Source organism: Somniosus microcephalus, chromosome 7 (genome assembly GCF_052327205.1).
Source record: "Somniosus microcephalus isolate GS21.2 chromosome 7, FLI_Smic_1.0, whole genome shotgun sequence".
NCBI lineage: Eukaryota > Metazoa > Chordata > Chondrichthyes > Squaliformes > Somniosidae > Somniosus > Somniosus microcephalus.
Window position 1 is genome coordinate 258,294,625 of NC_140993.1, and position 19,133 is coordinate 258,313,757.

Consider the following 19,133-nt stretch of genomic DNA (forward strand, 5'->3'; position numbering starts at 1 on the left):
TCAGTGTTTGAGTGACAGCTTCTCAAAGCTGTCAAACGCTGACAATCCATCTGTCAAAAATTTTTCGACATGAAACGTCATACGCTGACGTCATCTGTCACCGGCATTCCCTTAATTGGCCGGTAAGCCCACCGGGCAGGCTTAACGAGGCCAATCAAGGGAAAATAGTGTGGGTTGGTCAGACGTCGCTGGGGGCGGGACTGAAACCCGGAAGCCAGAAGTCCCGCCTCCAGCACGTCTCTATTGAGAAAATCCAGCCCCTAGTTTCTCCTCCTCCATTTCTCGGATTCTGGATACTCCAGTGTTATTGCGCACACGTTAGCTGTTTCTCCGTTTCCGTCTCGGTAAACTAAAGGTTCCTTGGGGAACTTGCACCACAATTATCTTGCTGCTGACCTAGGTGCTGCTTTTATAAAAATAAAAAAAATAAAAAAAATCCTTGACTTGAAAGCCTACTAGTTTCGTACTTTAAAATAGCTCAGGAAATCTTCTGTGGATCTGCATTAAATGCGAGCTGTGCACCTACCTCATCAAAATTGTGGTTTTCTTCATTTAAAAAAAAAATCTTATTTCAATTTTTAAGATAGCTGTAACTCTTCAATGTCTCAAATTACTTGGCCTTTTTGATGAATTTGTTCCAAAGTTAATAAATAAGAAAGAAAGTACTTGCGTTTCTATCACACCTTTCACGAACTCAGGACATCCCAAAGCGCTTTACAGCCATCGAGGCACTTTTTGAAGTGCAGTCACTGTTGTAATGTAGGAAACGTGGCAGCCAGTTTGCGCACAGCAAGCTCCCACAAACAGCAATGTGATAATGAGCAGATAGTGATGTTGGTGGAGGAATAAATATTGGCTCGGACCCTGGGGATAACTCCCTTGCTTTTCTTCAAATAGTGCCAATTTGAGTATTCCTTCAACCGAGATGATTCTCTGTTTGTTTTTGGTAAAGCCTGTAACCAATAATGTGCCATGTGTTCCTGTTATCGTCAGTGGTTGGAATTCAAACATTTTCTGCATTGAGGTCCATCAATATCCCATATTGCCTGCATTGTATTAATATATTCTAATGGGAGAGGTGGCTATTGATTGGTAAGATCTATAACTAATGCTTCGGGTATTACTGAGGCTGCTGTGGCTTATGTTGTTTAATCATGCCTCTCATGTTTTAGGAATAGGGGAGAGGCATTCAACCCCTCGAGCCTGCTCCGCCATTCAATTAGATCACGGCTGATCTGTATCTTAATTCCATTTAACCACTTTGGATCCATAACCCTTAATACCCTGGCCAAACAAAAATCTATCAATCTCAGTTGTGAAATTTTCAATTGACCCCCTCCCCGCAGCCTCAACAGCTTTTTGGGTGAGAGTGTTCCAGATTTCCACTACCCTTTGTGTGAAGAAGTGCTTCCCGACATCACCCCTGAACAGCCTGGCTCTAATTTTAAGGTTATGCCCCCTGGTCCTGGACTCCTCCACCAGGGGAAGTAGTTTATTTCTGTCTACCCTGTCCATTCCTTTAATCATCTGAAACACCTCAATTAGATCACCCCTTAATCTTCTATACTCAAGAGAATGCAAAGCCTAGTTTATGCAAGCTGCCCTCATAATTTAACCCTTTTAGCCCCGGTATCATTCCAGTGAATCTGCGCTGCACCCCCTCCAAGGCCAATCTACTTCATCCCGAGGAGCAGAGCCCAGATCTGAATGCAGTACTCCAGGTGCGGTCTAACCATACAACTGCAGCTGATATTAATTTTTCACAGCTTTTAAATCTTTTAGAAGATGTGTAACGTGCCTTGATTGTAAAGGGAAACAAACTTTCAGCTGGAGTGTTTGGAGATGAGAGAGTTGGAGGGGTATTTGCTCGTACTAATTCAGCGCACTCCCTCGTGGCCGGCTCCTGAGGCATGAGAACAGGTTGTTGGCTGGATAATGCATTTCCTAGGGTATGGTGGGGCCGAGAGAAGGGGAGTAACTAATCAGATTAGCATACTCAAAGAGACTGTTCGAGAGCACGAGAAGTATTTGTTTGAAAAGTTCTGGAGAGTTAAAGTAATTGAGGCAGCCCTGCCCCAATAAATAATGAGCTACTTTGAACCCTGGAGTGTACTTTACATTATGTGCTGGCTAGTTAATATGCTGTCATGTTTCTATTTGCACGGCTGTGTTCTTTGATTAAGGGAAACAGCAGAAAGCAACCAATGATGTGCGACTGAAGTACTCACTTCTGTTGGAGGTGAGCGTGCTCATTCATTTTCAGTACCATTGCAAGAGGTGTTACTTCAGAAACAATTAACAGCATTGCAATTGGTCTTAGCATCCCCGGGGTAATGAGGAGCATAATTGGCCAGCTTTCCAATTCGTCGTCACAACCGAGTGACCCCTGCTATGAAGTACTTATGTGGGCACTAGAGGAAGACAGGACTGTGCCCAGCTGTGATTCCCAACCCCCTCAGGGTGGGCACATTGAACCTTTGATTGCAAAATTTTGAAGTTCTGGAGAAAAATTAGCTTCTTTTCATGTTTTGTACATGTTCATGGGCAGCACCACTTATTGACAAGTCCACTCGTGGCCATAAACAATCAAAACCAGTATCTAGCCTTGTGTTTGGCTATAAGTTTTCTTCTTTTCTGTGTGTATTAGTCTCCATTCCCGTGTCTGTCTTTATTTATGCTATTTCTGTGTCTGTCTGTGTCTGTCTGTGCCTGTCTGCCATATGTCTCTGTCTCTGATGTTTGGGTCTCTTTATGTCTGCATGCCTCGCTTTGTGTTTGCTGCCTCTCTCTTTATCACTGTATCTGTCTCTTTCTCTCTCTCTCTCTCTGTGTGTCTGTGTCCCTCTGCATCTCTTTTTAATTTGTGTGTGTGCCTCTCTCTGTATGCCTCTCTGTATCTGTTGTCTATTCAGCCTCTTGCTCATGCCTGATTTCCTTCGCTCCACCATTGGCAGCCGTGCCTTGAGCTGTCCGGGCCCCAAGCTCGAATTCCCTCCCTAAACCTCTCCGCCTCTCTCCTCCTTTAAGACGCTCTTTAAAACCTACCTCTTTGACCAAGCTTTTGGTCACCTGTCCTTTAATATCTCCTTATGTGGCTCGGTGTTGTTAACGCTGCTGTGAAGCACCGTGGGATGTTTTCCTACGTTAAAGGTGCTATATAAATGCAAGTCGTTGCTGTAAGGACAGCAAGCCACTGCCTCTTCCCTCTGTTTCCATCACCAATCCATTCCTCTCTCAGGCTGCTGATTTAATCTGAATCAACCAGCAAAAGTGCAGGAACCTTTTTAACCCCTTGGATGCGGGCCTCAGCAGTTGTGTGCAATTTGTTTTATTTAAGTGGCTTCTGCAGTAATACTAACAATGTATTAAATTTTGGGAACTGTGGCCCATGTTCAATAAAATGAGTTGTAGGCACGACCAAGTTTATTCAGAAATAAAACTGATTTGTTTATCCTATTACTTTTGTTGGCAGGGCGAAATAGTGAGTTTCTCACTGGGGATAGTGACACTAAATATTTGACTTGCAATAGTCAATTATACAGCCAGCCGTTTGGATAAGCAAAAAAAAGGAAAATATAATAGTCAACTTTGAGTATGGCCTTGGGTGTGAAGTGGAAAGAAAGAAAGACTTGTATTTATATAGCACCTTTCATGACCTTTTACATCCACCTGAGAGAGCAGACGGGGCCTCTGTTTAACGTCTCATCCAAAAGACGGCACCTCCGACAGTGCAGCACTCCCTCAGTACTGCACTGGAGTGTTGGTCTAGATTTTTGTGCTCAAGTCCCTGGAGTGGGACTTGAACCCACATCCTTTTGACTCCGAGGGGAGTGTGCTACCCACTGAGCTGTGGCTGATTCCTGTAGTAGATCTAACTTCCAATGGTCAGAAACATTTTTATCTTTACATCGATCTTCTGCTCCTCTGCAAAGTGAGCACAGTGAATGGTATTTTACTCTGTGCGGATGGTCCAGATAACTTCCTCAAATTGGAATGAATACAGGTTGCATCAAAGAGCAAATAGTCTGCACAATCAATACTATCCGATACATCGTAGGAACATTTAAAGAAATATATGCCAATGTCAGGCCTTTATCACACTTTACCATACTTTAGGAAGGATGCCAAGGCCTTGGAGAGGGTGCAGAGAAGATTTACTAGAATGGTACCAGGGATGCAGGACTTCAGATACGTGGAGAGACTAGAGAAAGTAGGGTTGTTTTCCGTAGAGTGGAGAAGGTTAAGTGGAGATTTAATAGAGGCGTTCAAAATCATGAAGGGTTTTGATAGAGTAAATAAGGAGAAACTGTTTCCACTGGCAGGAGGATCAGTATCCAGAGGACACAGATTTAAGATAATTGGCAAAAGAACCAGAGGGGAGATGAGATTTTTTTAATACAGCAAGGTGTTATGATCTGGAATGCATTGCCTGAAAGGGCGGTGTGAGCAAATTCAATAATAACTTTCAAAAGGGAGTTGGATAAATACTTGAAAAGGAGAAATTTGCAGGGCGATGCGGAAAGAGCAGGGGGGAGTGGGACAAATTGGACAGCTCTTTTCAAAGAGCCGGCACAGGCACGATGGGATGAATGGCCTCCTTCTGTGCTTTATCGTTCAATGATTTTATTCTCAACTGTATCTATCTGTATATCTGTCTTTTAATTTTTTTTAAATCAACTCCTTGTGAAGTGGCTGGCCTCTTGATCAAAACAAGCAATAGAATGGTGCCTTTCCACCATCTACAAGGCACAAGTAAGGAGTGTGATGGAATACTTTCCACTTGCCTGGATGAGTGAAGCTGTAACAACACTCGAAGCTCGACACCATCCAGGACAAAGCAGTCCGTTTGATTGGCACCCCATCCACCACCTTAAACATTCACTCCCTCCACCACCGGCGCACTGTGTCTGCAGTGTGTACCATCTACAAGATGCACTGCAGCAACTCACCGAGGCTTCTTCAGCAGCACCTCCCAAACCTGTGACCTCTTCCACCTAGAAGGACAAGGGCAGCAGGCGCATGGGAACACCACCACCTCCAAGTCACACACCATCCTGACTTAGAAGTATATCGTCAATCCTTCATCGTCGCTGTGTCAAAATCCTGGAACTCCCTCCCTAACAGCACTGTGGGAGTACCTTCACCACACGGACTGCAGCGGTTCAAGAAGGTGGCTCACCACCACCTTCTCGAGGGCAACTAGGGATGGGCAATAAATGCTGGCCTTGCCAGCGACGCCCAAATCCCAGAAGTGAATAAAAAAGAAAGAAAAGCCTAATTTGAACTTTTGTTTTTTGAGGGCATTTCCTCTCCAATGAAAGCTCCGCACCTTCAGAGCTTTGCTCCCATATTCCCTTCACAGGTTATTCTGGACCACACGCTCCTGCAGATAAGCAGAGAGTCTTCTCGCAGACCCCTACCAGTTGCCTTCTTTATAGCCCGATCCCAGGGAAGTGTGCCAGCTATTCAATGAGAAGAAAACTCCGATTTTCCCTCCTCCTTGCAGATTAGAAACAGTGAGGGAATTGAACCTATCTTCTCCCACCCTGGGATGCTGTGTTATTAACCGTTTGGTACCATTTTGTTCAAAACCCTAATTTAAATATGGTGTGGAGATGCCGGAGTTGGACTAGGGTGGACAAATGTAAGAAGTTACACAACACCAGGTTATAGTCCGACAGCTTTATTTGAAGTCACAAGCTTTCGGAGCGCTGCTCCTTCGTCAGGTGAAGTCACTTCACCTGACGAAGGAGCAGCGCTCCAAAAGCTTGTGACTTCAAATAAAGCTGTTGGACTATAACCTGGTGTTGTGTGACTTCTCTAATTTAAATATAAAGCATACTTCCTAATAAAGCAGAATAGTTGAACGTGTCCCTTTTTTTTTCCTTCAGAAAAGGTTATTTGCAAATGCAATATCGAAATCCAATTTGGCCGTCGCAATGAGCATTCCTTTTAAGTGTTGTGTCCAAACTAGAAATAAAAAATGCTTTTTAAAATAATTCCATGCTGTTAAAAAATATCTACAGTTTATCTGTTAATTAACCGCTTACTTCTAGAACACCGACCCAACATGCTTAATGTCAGATTAAATTACTTGTGAATTCTTATGAAGCAAGAGGAGGAATATAGAAGATATGTAAGATTTCATAACGGAGACTGGTCAACAGAGGGAGCTCCTGTTAAATGCTGATTGCATGTGCTTTGGAGCAATGGGAGTAGTGGACCATTGCAGGATAGGGCTCATAGTGGTAATAGTCAGTGTTTCTTCACTTAACCAGTTCAAAGCCACCCCCTACCCACGGAAGTGTCTGAAAAATTCCAGTACCCCTCGGCCTTGACTTACCATTGTCCGCCCTGCCACGCTGCTCCTTGGCCTGTATTGATGCTTCTGATTATCCACTCCCCTACCCCACCTTGGCATCACAGTAACAGGTAATGCAATGGGGTGTTAACAGCAGCCCCAACATCAGTGGAGCAATGGGCTGGTGCTGTGATAGAATGGTCCTGCCACCGCCACGTAGCTTTCGAGAGAGAGAGAGAAAGCAGCAGTTGCCAAAGAGTGGGTATGCGGAGTCTTTGAATCTTATTGATGGAAAAAGGGAGGTCTTAGGTGAAGGTTACGTGGAATGTACAGCACAGAAACGGGCCCTTCGGCCCAATTGGTCCGTGCCGCTGTTCATGCTCCACGCGAGCCTCCTCCCGCCCCCTCTTCATCTGACCCTATCAGCATATCCGTCTATTCCTTTCTCCCTCATGTGTTTATCTAGCTTCCCCTCAAATTCATCAGATGTGCCGATAGGAGTAGAGATGCAAAGGTGATTTGGGGAGACACATTTCAAATGGAAATTTTAGGAGGAGAGGACAGATTCTACAGAATGAATGACTTCTGCCCTGTTGTGTCGGTACCTTTCTACCTAGACACAATTTAGGACTCGGAACTCAGAGATTCAAACATGAAGTGCTTTATTGGAAGGAAAGGAAGTTCTGGAAAGTTCCGAACAAAGAGAGCTAAACTTAACAGAGAACACCCAACCATTTATCTCCTGTGACAGTGCCACCACAGGTGGGAGGAGAACACAATACATAACATTTCCTCCCCTCTTAAATGGAAGGTCCACCTTATTCCTCAACAGGTAAGTTACTTTCAATGCACTCAACGAACCTAGGGTAGAGGTAGACTGCCTCAAACCCTGACTTTACCCTGGGGTTTATTCTGCCCCAGTCTTGTGGGTAAGTCACTAAGCCTACAGATCCAAGCGTCTTGGAGGCCGCCGCTCTCTGACAGGATACCGGCGGTCATCGCTGGCTTCCACAGCAGTAGGCATTGACACAGGCCTGGATGGAGAAGATGCCTGTGTCAGTCGAAAGTCAGGAGTTTGCACAGGTGGAACAGTCTCTTTGACTTCCTGTGTTGGAGAAGAGCACTGTGGCAAAGGATGCTGGTTTGCGGTATCATCCGGAAACAGTTCAGGCCAACCAGCCGTTGGAGCCTCTGTGGCTGTCTCTGCTCCTAGCAACAGTTGATCTGTGTGTCTTCTCCAGACGACGTCCTCCGCAGTCTCAACCGTGTAAGACACAGGGCCCGTCTGCGCGATCACCGTAGCAGGAACCCATTTCGGTCCAGTGTTGTAGTTTCGAGCTAGGACGTGCTCTCCAGGGTGAAACCGTCTCTCCTTGGCTTTTTTCTCTCTCTTTTCAACTTGAGCTTGTTGTTGACAATGGACAACCTGTTCTGCCCTTGGAGGTTTGAGTAAGTCAAAACTTGTCCGCAACTGCCTCTTCATCATGAGCGAAGCGGGGGAAGTTTTGGTTGTGGCATGCGGCTCGTTCCTGTAGGACAACAGGAAGCTGTTCAGACGTTGGTGGATTGAGCCCTGACCTTGCGATGCCTTCAAGGCGTGCTTCAAAGTTTGCACAAACCTTTCTGCCTGGCCGTTAGTAGAGGGATGATAGGGCGCAGACCTGATGTGTTGGACACCATTCACATGCAGGAAGGTTGCAAACTCCTGTGATACAAATTGTGGACCGTTGTCACTTACGAGTTGTTCCGGTGCGCCATAACGGCTGAACATCTCGCCAAGTTTCTCAATTGTTTTCTCTGCCGTGGTAGACCTCATCACAGCGGCCACTTGCTATGAGCGTCCACAACAACCATAAACATCTTCCCTTCGAAAGGACCAGCGAAGTCCACATGTACTCGCTGCCACACTTCTGCAGGCCAATCCCAGGGGTGTAGGGTTGCCAGCTGTGGAACATTCCGGACCCTTTGACATGGGGAACATGTTTTGGCTTTCTCTTCAATATTCCCATCGAGGCCTGGCCACCAGAAGTAGCTTCTTGCCATTTCCTTCATCCGAACCATCCCACTGTGGCCTGTATGAAGTTGTTGCAGTATAGGTTCCCTCAGGTGGCGGAATGATGACACGGCGTCCCCAAAGAAGACAACCTGCCTGGACGGAGAGCTCATTTCTTTTTGAAACGTAAGGTTTCAAACTAGGAGAATCTCCTATAGCTCTCCCTCGAATGACATCGTCCATTACCTCAGACAGGACTGGATCGTTGCGGGTGTACCTTCGCACCTGAACTGCAGTGACCGGTGCTCCCTCCACTTGTCTAAAGTAGAAGATGTCTATCTGACGAGGCTCTGGGGGAGTAACAGGCAAGGGTAGCCTCGAGAGACCGTCTGCGTTGCCGTGCAAGTCTGATTTGCGATATTTGATGTCGCATGTGTGTCCTGACAACAATAAAGCCCACCTTTGCATCCTGCTTGCAGCGAGAGACGGAATTCCGGTGTGGGGCCCGAAATTGAAGTCAATGGACGGTGGTCCGTCAGGAGTGTGAACCTCCTCCCAAACAGGTACTGATGAAATTTTCAAATTCCAAAAACGATTCCCAAGGCCTCGCGCTCGATCTGCGCATAGTTACTCTCGGCCTTGTTCAAGGTGCGTGATGCGAAGGCGATAGGTTTCTCTTCACCCGAAGGCATGATGTGGGATATGACTGCTCCCACACCATATGGTGATGCATCACATGCTAGCTGCACGGGTAGCTTTGGGTCGAAGTGTGTCAGGACCTCCGAATTCAGCAATGCTTTCTTTGCTTGGGCGAAAGCTTCGTTGCACAGTTCAGTCCATTTCCATGTTTTGCCTTGACATAGCAACTGATGTAACGGCTTCAGCAATGTTGCTAAGTCTGGAATAAACTTCCCATAGTAGTTAAGTAGCCCCAGAAATGAACGTAACTGGCTCATATTCTGGGGTGCTGGGGCCTCCACGATCGCCTTGACCTTTGGCGGCGCCTTATGCAGGCCAGTAGCGTCAATCACATGCCCCAGGTACTCAACTGAAGACTGAAAGAATTCACATTTGTCTTTACGAACTCTGAGTCCGTACTCTTTCAGTCGTTGTAGTGTCGCATCCAAGTTCAGAAGATGATCCTCATTTGTCCCAGTGACAAGGATGTCGTCCAGATAGCACTGGACTCCTGGCAGTGCACTCAAAATCTGATCCATTGCCCTTTGGAATAGAGCAGGGGCCGACGTAATTCCAAATGGAAGGCGGCAGTACCTGTATAGCCCCTTGTGTGTCACAATTGTCATCAGCTCCTTTGATTTGTCATCGACATGCATTTGTAGATAAGCCTGGCATAAGTCTATTTTGCTGAACTTTTGCCCTCCGGCCAGGCCCGTAAAAAGATCAGCAATGAGGGGAAGAGGGTACTGTTCCGCAGACAAAACCGGGTTAATAGTCACTTTAAAATCCCCGCAGATTCGAACAGATCCATCCTTTTTCAGGACAGGAGCAATGGGTGTGGCCCATTTGCTCACGCTCACAGGCTCCAGGACTCCATTCTCGACTAAGGCCTCCAAGTTAGCCTCAACTTTTGGCCTAATTGCATAGGGTACAGGTCGGGCTTTGTGAAACTTCGGCTTGTTGTCAGGTTTAATGTCCAGTCTCTCTCTGATCTTTTTCATGCTCCCAAGTTCCCCATTGAAGAGTTCTGCATGTTTGTTTAACACTGCAGTCAGACCTGACTCCCCTTTTGACATCATGCGGACTGCAGGCCAGTCCAGCGTGATTTTTCTCTAGCCACGCACATCCCAGTAGCGATGGGTAATTTCCCTTTACCACATATAGTGGCAGTTTTGCAGTCTGTCTGTTCAATTTAACTGTCACTTCAATGACGCCTCTCATGGCCACAGGTTCGCCGGTATACGTCTTTAGCACAATGTTTGTTGGCTGAAGGGTAAGATGCTTTAGCATTTTGTTGTAGACAGTGTCTGAAACAAGGGACACAGCCGCGCCTGTGTCCACCTCCATCCGCACTGATTGTCCCTCCACCAGTGGTGACACCCAGTAGCCATTTAAATCACCTGCAACCGTCAGTATGTGCACCTCTTCCTCCTCAGAGGTGTCGCTCCCCTCTGTTTTGCTTGTTCCATCATACTGCACTGAATGAACACTCTTTTTCCTCTCTTGTCCAAATACAGACATATTGCTTCCATGCTTCCCAGCTCCGTCTGTTCTTTTTTTACCTCTACAGGCGCGTTCAATGTGACCCTTTTTTGCCACAATTTCGGCATTCCAGCTCCGTACACCAGCAGTCATTAGCGTGATGGCCCGTTTTCCCACAACAGTAACATGTGCCGTTCCGCGCACCTTTAGGCTCAGACGACACCTTGTGAACTCTCCCTGTTGAACTCAACTGGTGAGCCTCCTTTTCCGCCATCTCCATGGAGACACTAACTTCAATGGCCTTTTCAAGAGTAAGGTTGTCCTCAGGTAGAAGGCGCTTCTGTGTGGCTGCATTTTGCAGACCACACACAAGTCTGTCTCTAATGGTGTCATTCAGCACCTCCTTGAACTGGCAGTGTTCCGACAACCTTTTTAAAGCAGCAATAAACATCGTCACTGATTCCCCCTCCTCTTGATTCCGTTTATGAAATCTAAATCTCTCAGCAATAACCAGAGGTTTTGGTGAAAAATGTGCTCCAAGAATTTCCACTAGTTGCTTATATGTTTTAGTTCCTGGCTTATCTGGTTCACAGAATCACAGAATCTACAGTGCAGATGGAGGCCATTTCGGCCCATCGAGCCTGCACCGACACATATCCCACCCTATCCCCGTAACCCCACGTATTTAATCCCCTAACACTAAGGGTCAATTTATCATAGCCAAATCAACCTAACCCGCACATCTTTGGACTGTGGGAGGAAACCGGAGCACCCGGAGGAAACCCACGCAGACACGGAGAATGTGCAAACTCCACACAGACAGTCGCCCGAGGCCGGATTTGAACCCGGGTCCCTGGTGCTGCGAAGTAAATTGAATGTCTTCGGCCCGATTACACTCAAAAAGGTAGGCACGACCTTTTCATTTGCCACCGCATTCGCCAATACAAAATAGTCAAAACGTTCTGTATAAGCGCTCCATTGCTTCACATTTTCATCAAAATCACCGATGTTTCCTATTATAGTAGCCATCTCATGTTTCAAATTAAATTTTCTGTTTACTCACTGCACCCGTAACGTACGCAGATTCATCCGCTCCTCGTTGCCACTTGTGTCGGTACCTTTCTACCTAGACACAATTTAGGACTCGGAACTCAGAGATTCAAACATGAAGTGCTTTATTGGAAGGAAAGGAAGTTCTGGAAAGTTCCGAACGAAGAGAGCTAAACTTAACAGAGAACACCCAACCATTTATCTCCTGTGACAGCGCCACCACAGGTGGGAGGAGAACACACAATACATAACATGCCCCTTTGTGAAAATCTGAAAGGCCTAAAAGATTTTTACTTATTTTGCCCGGAAGGGATTTTGGATTAATTTATTTTGTGAAGTTAGATTCAGCTCACAAAGGATTAACTCCCAGAGAGGGACAAGTTATCTGGGACACAGTTCATCACAAATTAGTTGGAGCTCCAACTGACAAGTGGTGTTCCCCAAGTGTGAGAATTTTGGAACACTCTTCTGCAAATGGCAATTGATGCCAGGTCAACTGTTGATTTTAAATCGGAGACCGACAGATTTTTGCTAACCAAAGATATTAAGGGATATGGGGGCAAAGGCGGGTATATGGAGTTTGGTCACAGATCAGCCATGATCTCATTGAATGGCGCGGAACAGTCTCTGGGTTAAATGGCCTACTCCTGTTCCTATGAGCCCCAAGAATCTGTTCTGGGGCCTCAACTTTTCACCATACAGTATATATTAATGACTTGGATGATTGAGTAGCGAGTTGTATATCCAAGTTTGCAGATGACACCAAGTTAGGCGGGACAGTAAGTACTGCAGCTGGGAGCAGGAAGTGGCAAAGGTATACAGGAAGACAAAGTGAGTGGCAAAAATTAAGGCTGATGGAGTTTAATGTGGGGAAGTGAGAGCTCATCCACTTTGGACCTAAGAAAGATCACAGAATCACAGAAACCCCACAGTGCAGATAGAGGCCATTTCGGCCCATCGAGCCTGCACCGACACATATCCCACCCGATCCCCGTAACCCCTACGCCAACACATATCCCACCCTATCCCCGTATCCCCACGTATTTAATCCCCCTAACACTAAGGGTCAATTTATCATAGCCAATCATCCTAACCCGCACATCTTTGGACTGTGGGAGGAAACCGGAGCACCCGGAGGAAACCCACGCAAACACGGGGAGAATGTGCAAACTCCACACAGACAGTCACCCGAGGCCGGATTCGAACCCGGGTCCCTGGCGCTGTGAGGCAACAGTGCTAACCACTATGCCACCGATAAATCGGAGTATTTCCTAAATGGTGAGAAACTAGGAACTGTGGAGACGAAAAGACACTTGGGAGTCCGAGTGTACAAATCATTAGTAGATGGGAGCAAAAGCAATTAAAAAGTCTAACGGAATGATGGCCTTTACCTCAAGGGGGCTGGATTACAAAGTGGAGGAAGTGATGCTTCAGTTGTACAGAGCCTTGGTCAGACCCCACCTAGAGAACTGCATTCAGTTTTGGGTACCACACCTCAGGAAGGATATCGTGACCTTGGGTGCGACGCAGATTAACCAGAATGATACCGGGGTTTAGCGGGTTAAACAATGAGGACAGTTTGCATAAAGTTGGCTTGTATTCATAGAAACATAGAAACCTAGAAGATAGGAACAGGAATAGGCCATTCGGCCCCTCGACCCTGCTCCGCCATTCAATGCGATCATGGCTGATCATTCAAGTTCAGTACCCGGTCCCTGCTTTCTCCCCATATCCCTTGATCCCTTTAGCCTTAAGAAATATAGCCAACTCCTTCTTGAATATATTTAATGAATTGGCCACTACTGCCTTCTGTGGTAGAGAATTCCACAGGTTCACCACTCTCTGGGTGAAGAAATTCCTCCTCATTTCTGTCCTAAAAGGCTTACCCCTTATCCTTAGACTGTGACCCCTGGTTCTGGATTCACCGACCATCGGGAACATCCTCCCTGCATCTAGTCTGTCCAGTCCTGCCAGAATTTTATAAGTTTCAATGTAAGTTTCAAATTCCCTTGAGTATAGAAGATTGAGAGGTGATCTGATCGAGGTGTTTAAAATGTTAAAAGGATTAGATAGGGTAAATACGGAGTAACTATTTCCTCTGTTGGGAAATCAAGAATGAGGGGCATAATCTTGAAATTAGAGCTAAATCATTCAGGAGTCAAATCAGGAAGCACATTTTCACACAAGGTAGTAGAAATCTGGAATTCTCTTCTCCCTCCCACCCCCCCCAAAATGGCTGTGGATGTTGGGACAATTAGAATTTTCAAGACTGATCTAGATAGATTTTTGTTAGCTAAGGGTATCAAGGGATATGGAGTTGAGGTATGATCTAATTGAATGGTGGAGCTGGCTCAAGGGGCTGTCTGGCCTACTCCTGTTTCTAATGTTCCTTTATTCCTATGTTTGAGAATTGTGTGCTCTCCAAACCAGAGTAGTACGAGATTGTGGTAGTCGTCTAACACTTCCTGCCCAAATTTGCACCTTTAATATTGGAATGGCTTTCATTCAAAGAACCCAACAGGAGGCTTCGCTAAGCAGACGATGTGGTTGCCATAGTTTCACCTTAAAGGAGGGAGGAGGTTTCTTTTTGTTGTGTCGGTACCTTTCTACCTAGACACAATTTAGGACTCAGAACTCAGAGATTCAAACATGAAGTGCTTTATTGGAAGGAAAGGAAGTTCTGGAAAGTTCCGAACAAAGAGAGCTAAAACTTAACAGAGAACACCCAACCATTTATCTCCTGTGACAGCGCCACCACAGGTGGGAGGAGAACATACAATACATAACACTTTTCAAGTTGGTAAATGTGATTGACAGCTCGGTTAGCCAATCCTCAACACAGAGCTGTGGGACGGTCAAAGGTCTCTGTGCTCACTTTCTCCACACTCATGCACGTTTGCTGTCTCTCACTCTCTCTCACTTCCACATCCGTCCAGAAGGGGCAGCCAGTAGCAAGTTTGAGTCTCCAACCTCATTTACCTCTCAAATCCTTAACCCGGTTGTCGCCTCCCAAATCCACGGCCATTTCTTCTATTTGAATCTTTGCAACCAGCTTTCATCCCCTCCCACAGCGCCATAATAAAGTTATGAAAGACACTGTGACTATAATGGTGGTACATCATAGTTCTTTTACCTCTGCAGCTTTCAGCATGCTTGGCCATGCCTTCCTCCTTCAATGCCTCTCCTCCACTGTCCACCTCAGTGAGACTACCTTCGCCTGGTTCCACTCTTACTAAACCAGTCGAAATCAGAGCATCTCTATCGGTAGCTTCTCTTCCTACCCTTGCAGAATCACCTTGAGAGTTCCCCCAGTGATTGATCCTTTGCACCCGCCCCCTCTTCTGATACAGCACAGGAGGAGGCCATTCGGCCCATCGTGATTGTGCCCTTCAGCTGCAAACACGGGTTCAGCTCCCACGTGTATGCTGATGAATCTATCCCTCTCCACCACCCCCAATGCCTCTGTGCTGTCAGCCTACTTGTTCAACATCCAGTCTTGGATGACCTGCGATTTCCTCAAATTAAACATTGGGGAAAACCAAAGCCATCATCTTCAGCTCCTGCCACCATAGTCTTCAGTCCTAACCACCGACTCCTCCCTCTCCCCAGCCACTGTCCCAGGCTGAACCAGACTGTTTGTGGTCCTGGAAGCCTATTCAACCTTGAGTTGAGCTTCTGAATATATATCCTTTCCACCTCTACCTCAGCGCATCTGCCACTGTAACATTCATTCATGCTTTTATCACCTCTGCACACAATTACGCCAATGCTCTCCCGGCCAGCCTCCAATCCTCAGTAAACTTCAGCTTATTCAAAACTCTGCTGCACCTGTCCTACCCTATACCAAGTCCCACTTGCCTATCACTCCTGTCCTCACTAACCTACACCTGGTTCCTGGTTCTTCAATGTCTAAAATTTAAAATCCCTCTATGGCCTCGCCCTCCCTAGCTCTGTAATCTCCTCCCACCCCACCCCATCGCTTCCCCGAACCCGCCATTCCTCTGATTCTGGCCTCTTGCACGTCTCTCCTCATGTCGCCCCACTAATGGCTATGCTCAGACACGACACTCTGGAACCCCCTCTCTAGAACTCCACTGCCCTCCTTAAAACCACCTCTTTGATCAAGGCTTTGGTAACCCCTCTTGGTTTCTTACTACTTGGCTTGATGCCCTGCTTCTTTCCATGCGCCTCCATGAAGCGCCCTGGAACTTTTTCTACATTAAAGGCACTATATAAATGCAAGGTGGTGGTAGCAATGGTGGAGGGGGAGCGATGCTGATTTGTAAAGTGAGATAGTTCCATGTGAAAGGGCAAAGTTTGAGTAATTTATTATTTTGCGGAGCGATGGGGAATTGATAGCTTTCCAATGAGATTGTGCTCTGTTCATCTCATCAGGTTTACAATTGGCACTCGAGCGATGATCAGCTCACTTTCCAACAGATGGGAGGAATGCGTGTTGTGGCAGCTGCGCGATCGCAGTATCCCACTACACGTAACAAGAGGTCTTATTAGGATCTCTGGGGCACTTGGCTAGATATCAGGCAGTAAAGGTACTTTTCAGATTGTAGGGCATGCAGGGTCCGCTTAGAAACATAGAAGATAGGAGCAGGAGTAGGCCATTCAGCCCCTCGAGCCTGTTCCGCCATTTAATGAAACCCTGGCTGATCATCCAAATTCAGTACCCTGTCCCTGCTTTCTCCCCATATCCCTTTAGCCTTAAGAAATATATCTAACTCCTTCTTGAATATATTTAATGAATTGGCCTCAACTGCCTTCTGTGGTAGAGAATTCCACAGGTTCACCACTCTCTGGGTGAAGAAATTCCTCCTCATCTCAGTCCTAAATGGCTTACCCCTTATCCTTAGACTGTGACCCCTGGTTCTGGACTCCCCCGCCATTGGGAAAATCCTTCCTGCATCTAGTCTGTCTAGTCCTGTTAGAATTTTATAAGTTTCAATGAGATCCCCTCTCATTCTTCTAAACTCTAGCAAATATAAGCCTAATTGACCCAATCTCTCCTCATACGTTATTCCTGCCATCCCAGGTTTCAGTCTGGTGAATCTTTGCTGTACTCCCTCCATGGCAAAAATATCCTTCCCCAGATAAGGCGACCAAAACTCAATACTCAAGGCGTGGTCTCACCAAGGTCCTGTACAACTGCAGTAAGACATCCTTGCTCCTGTACTCGAATCCTCTCGCTATGAAGGCCAACATCCCATTTGCCGCCTTAACCACCTGCTGCACCTGCATGCTTACCTTCAGCGACTGGTGCACAAGGACACCCAGGTCTCATTGCCACTTCCCCTTTTCCCAATCTATTGCCGTTCAGATAATAATCTGCCTTCCTGTTTTTGCCACCCAAGTGGATAACCTCGCATTTATCCACATTGGGCAGATGCATGGCAAATGCCATATAATCACCCAACCTGTCCAAATCATACTGGAGTTTCTCTGCATCCTCCTCACAGCACACACGCCCACCCAGCTTGGTGTCATCTGCAAACTTGGAGATATTATGGAAGTGACTGCTGAGGCTGAGGCCCCCCCGCACCCCCCCCCCCCCCCGCCCGAAGAGAATATCTGTGATGGCAGTTTGAGAATCTCCAAGGAAGCGGTCTGGGGGAATCTTAGCCATGTGGTGTGGCGGAGAACAATCTCGGGGGAAACGCAACCAAGTTTGGAGAAACTCTGCTCACTGTTTGTGGTATTAGAAACGGGTGGGGCGGAGGGCTAATTGCAGCAGAACTTACGAAGGGCAGTTTGTTCAGCGAAAGCAAAACACTGCGGGTGCTGGAAGTCTGACATCCAAAGCTGGAAAACGCTCAGCGGGTCAGGCAGCATCTGTGGAGAGAGGAGCAGAGTTAGTTAACGTTTCGGGTCGGTGAGCTCTTGTCAGAACTTGTTCAAGTTGGACATGTAACATTTTTTTTGTTGTAAATTTGCATAGCACAATTCAACACAGCGCAGCACTTTCCTGCACCTGGAGTGTATGCAAAATTCTCCAGCCCAAATCAAAACCAGCCAAGCTTACCAGACACCCTGCACCTTTTTAAAATCTTCTCTCACTTGTTTTTTTGTAGCACCCTGAGATCTTTCTCTGGATGTGTAATCACATGAATTTGTTTAATGCGCTCGGCTTTTCGCAGCTACCCACTCGAAGCCAGTATAAGTCTTACTTCATCGGTGGCGCAGCACAAAAGCTAGCGTGTTGCAGAAATGAAGGGCGAGTGCTCCCGAGGCAGCAGCTAACTCTAGCTGGTACTAAGTGTAACCTACTGCTGTGTGAGCAGCTTTTGTCACCAGGGCACTGTGCCTCAAAGGAAGATATTGTATGGAAGAATCATCTATCACTAGTGCTGTCTTCTCCCCTTTGACACCATTGTCTTGCTTTTGTGGTTTAGTCACATTTAGGCCTCTTGCGTACCAGCTTACAGAAAGGGCAAATCTGCTGAGAGTTAAGCCATTGTCCCACTCCTGAGACTTGAGCACATAATCTAGGCTGACACTCCCAGTGCCAGTACTGAGGGAGTGCTGCACTGTGGGAGGTGCCGTCTTTAGGCTGAGATGTTAAACCGAGGCCATGTGACCCCTCTCAGGTGGATGTAAATGATCCCATGGCGCTGTTTCGAAGATGAGCAGGGGAGTTCTCCCCAGTGTTCTGGCCAATATTTATCCCTCAACCAACATCACCAAAACAAATTATCTGGTTATTATCTCTTGCCGTTTGTGGGACCTTGCTGTGAGCAAATTGGCTGGAAGAAATTACAGAGATAGGAAGGGGTGAGGTTCTGGAAGGATTTGAAAACCAGGATAAGAATTTTAAAATTGAGGCGTTGCTAAACCGGGAGCCAATGTAGTCAGCGAGCACTGGGGGTAATGGGTGAACGGGACTTGGTGCGAGTTAGGATACGGGCAGCAGAGTTTTTGATTACCTCAAGTTTACGTAGGGTGGAATGTGGGAGGCCGTCCAGGAGTGCGTTGGAATAGTCAAGTCTAGAGGCAACAAAGGCATGGATGAGGGTCTCGGCAGCGGATGAGCAGAGGCAAGGGCAGAGACGGGCGATGTTATGGAGGTGGAAATAGGTGGTCTTTGTGATGGCGCGGATATGTGGTCGGAAGTTCATTTCAGGGTCAAATATGACACCAAGGTTGCGAACAGTCTGGTTCAGCCTCATGGTTGTAGGGAGAGGGATGGAGTCGGTGGCTAGGGAACGGAGTTTGTGGCAGGGTCCGAAGACAATGGCTTCGGTCTTCCCAATATTTAGTTGGAGGAAATTTCTGCTCATGTCAGACAAGCAGTCTGACAATTTAGAGACAGCGGAGGGGTCGAGAGAAGTGGTGGTGAGGTAGAGCTGGGTGTCGTCAGCGTACATGTGGAAACTGACGCTGTGATTTCGAATTATGTCACCAAGTAGATGAGAAATAGGAGGGGGCCAAGGATAGATCCTTGGGGGACACCAGAGATAACGGTGCAGGGTCGGGGAAGAGAAGCCATTGCAGGTGATTCTCTGGCTACGACTGAATAGATGAGAATGGAACCAAGCGAGTGCAGTCCCACCCACCCAGCACGTTCAATAGTTTATCCTGGAATAATTCTCTCCACATGAGAATGTAATACCATGTTTGACT

General features: G+C 46.7%; 1 protein-coding gene and 1 long non-coding RNA gene across 4 annotated transcripts in view; one reads left to right on the plus strand and one right to left on the minus strand.

Moving 5' to 3' along the window:
- The window catches only part of LOC147115251 (uncharacterized), a 57,063-nt gene extending 39,214 nt beyond the window's left edge, over positions 1 to 17,849 (minus strand). The window contains exons 1-2 of the long non-coding RNA XR_015079095.1: positions 17,536 to 17,849; positions 17,255 to 17,345 (exon numbers count right to left, since the gene is read on the minus strand). This is a non-coding gene — a long non-coding RNA (uncharacterized LOC147115251). The remainder of the gene's footprint in view (positions 1 to 17,254; positions 17,346 to 17,535) is intronic.
- Positions 1 to 19,133, plus strand: part of LOC147115250 (myelin basic protein-like) — a 221,236-nt gene that overhangs the window by 110,891 nt on the left and 91,212 nt on the right. The window lies entirely within an intron of this gene.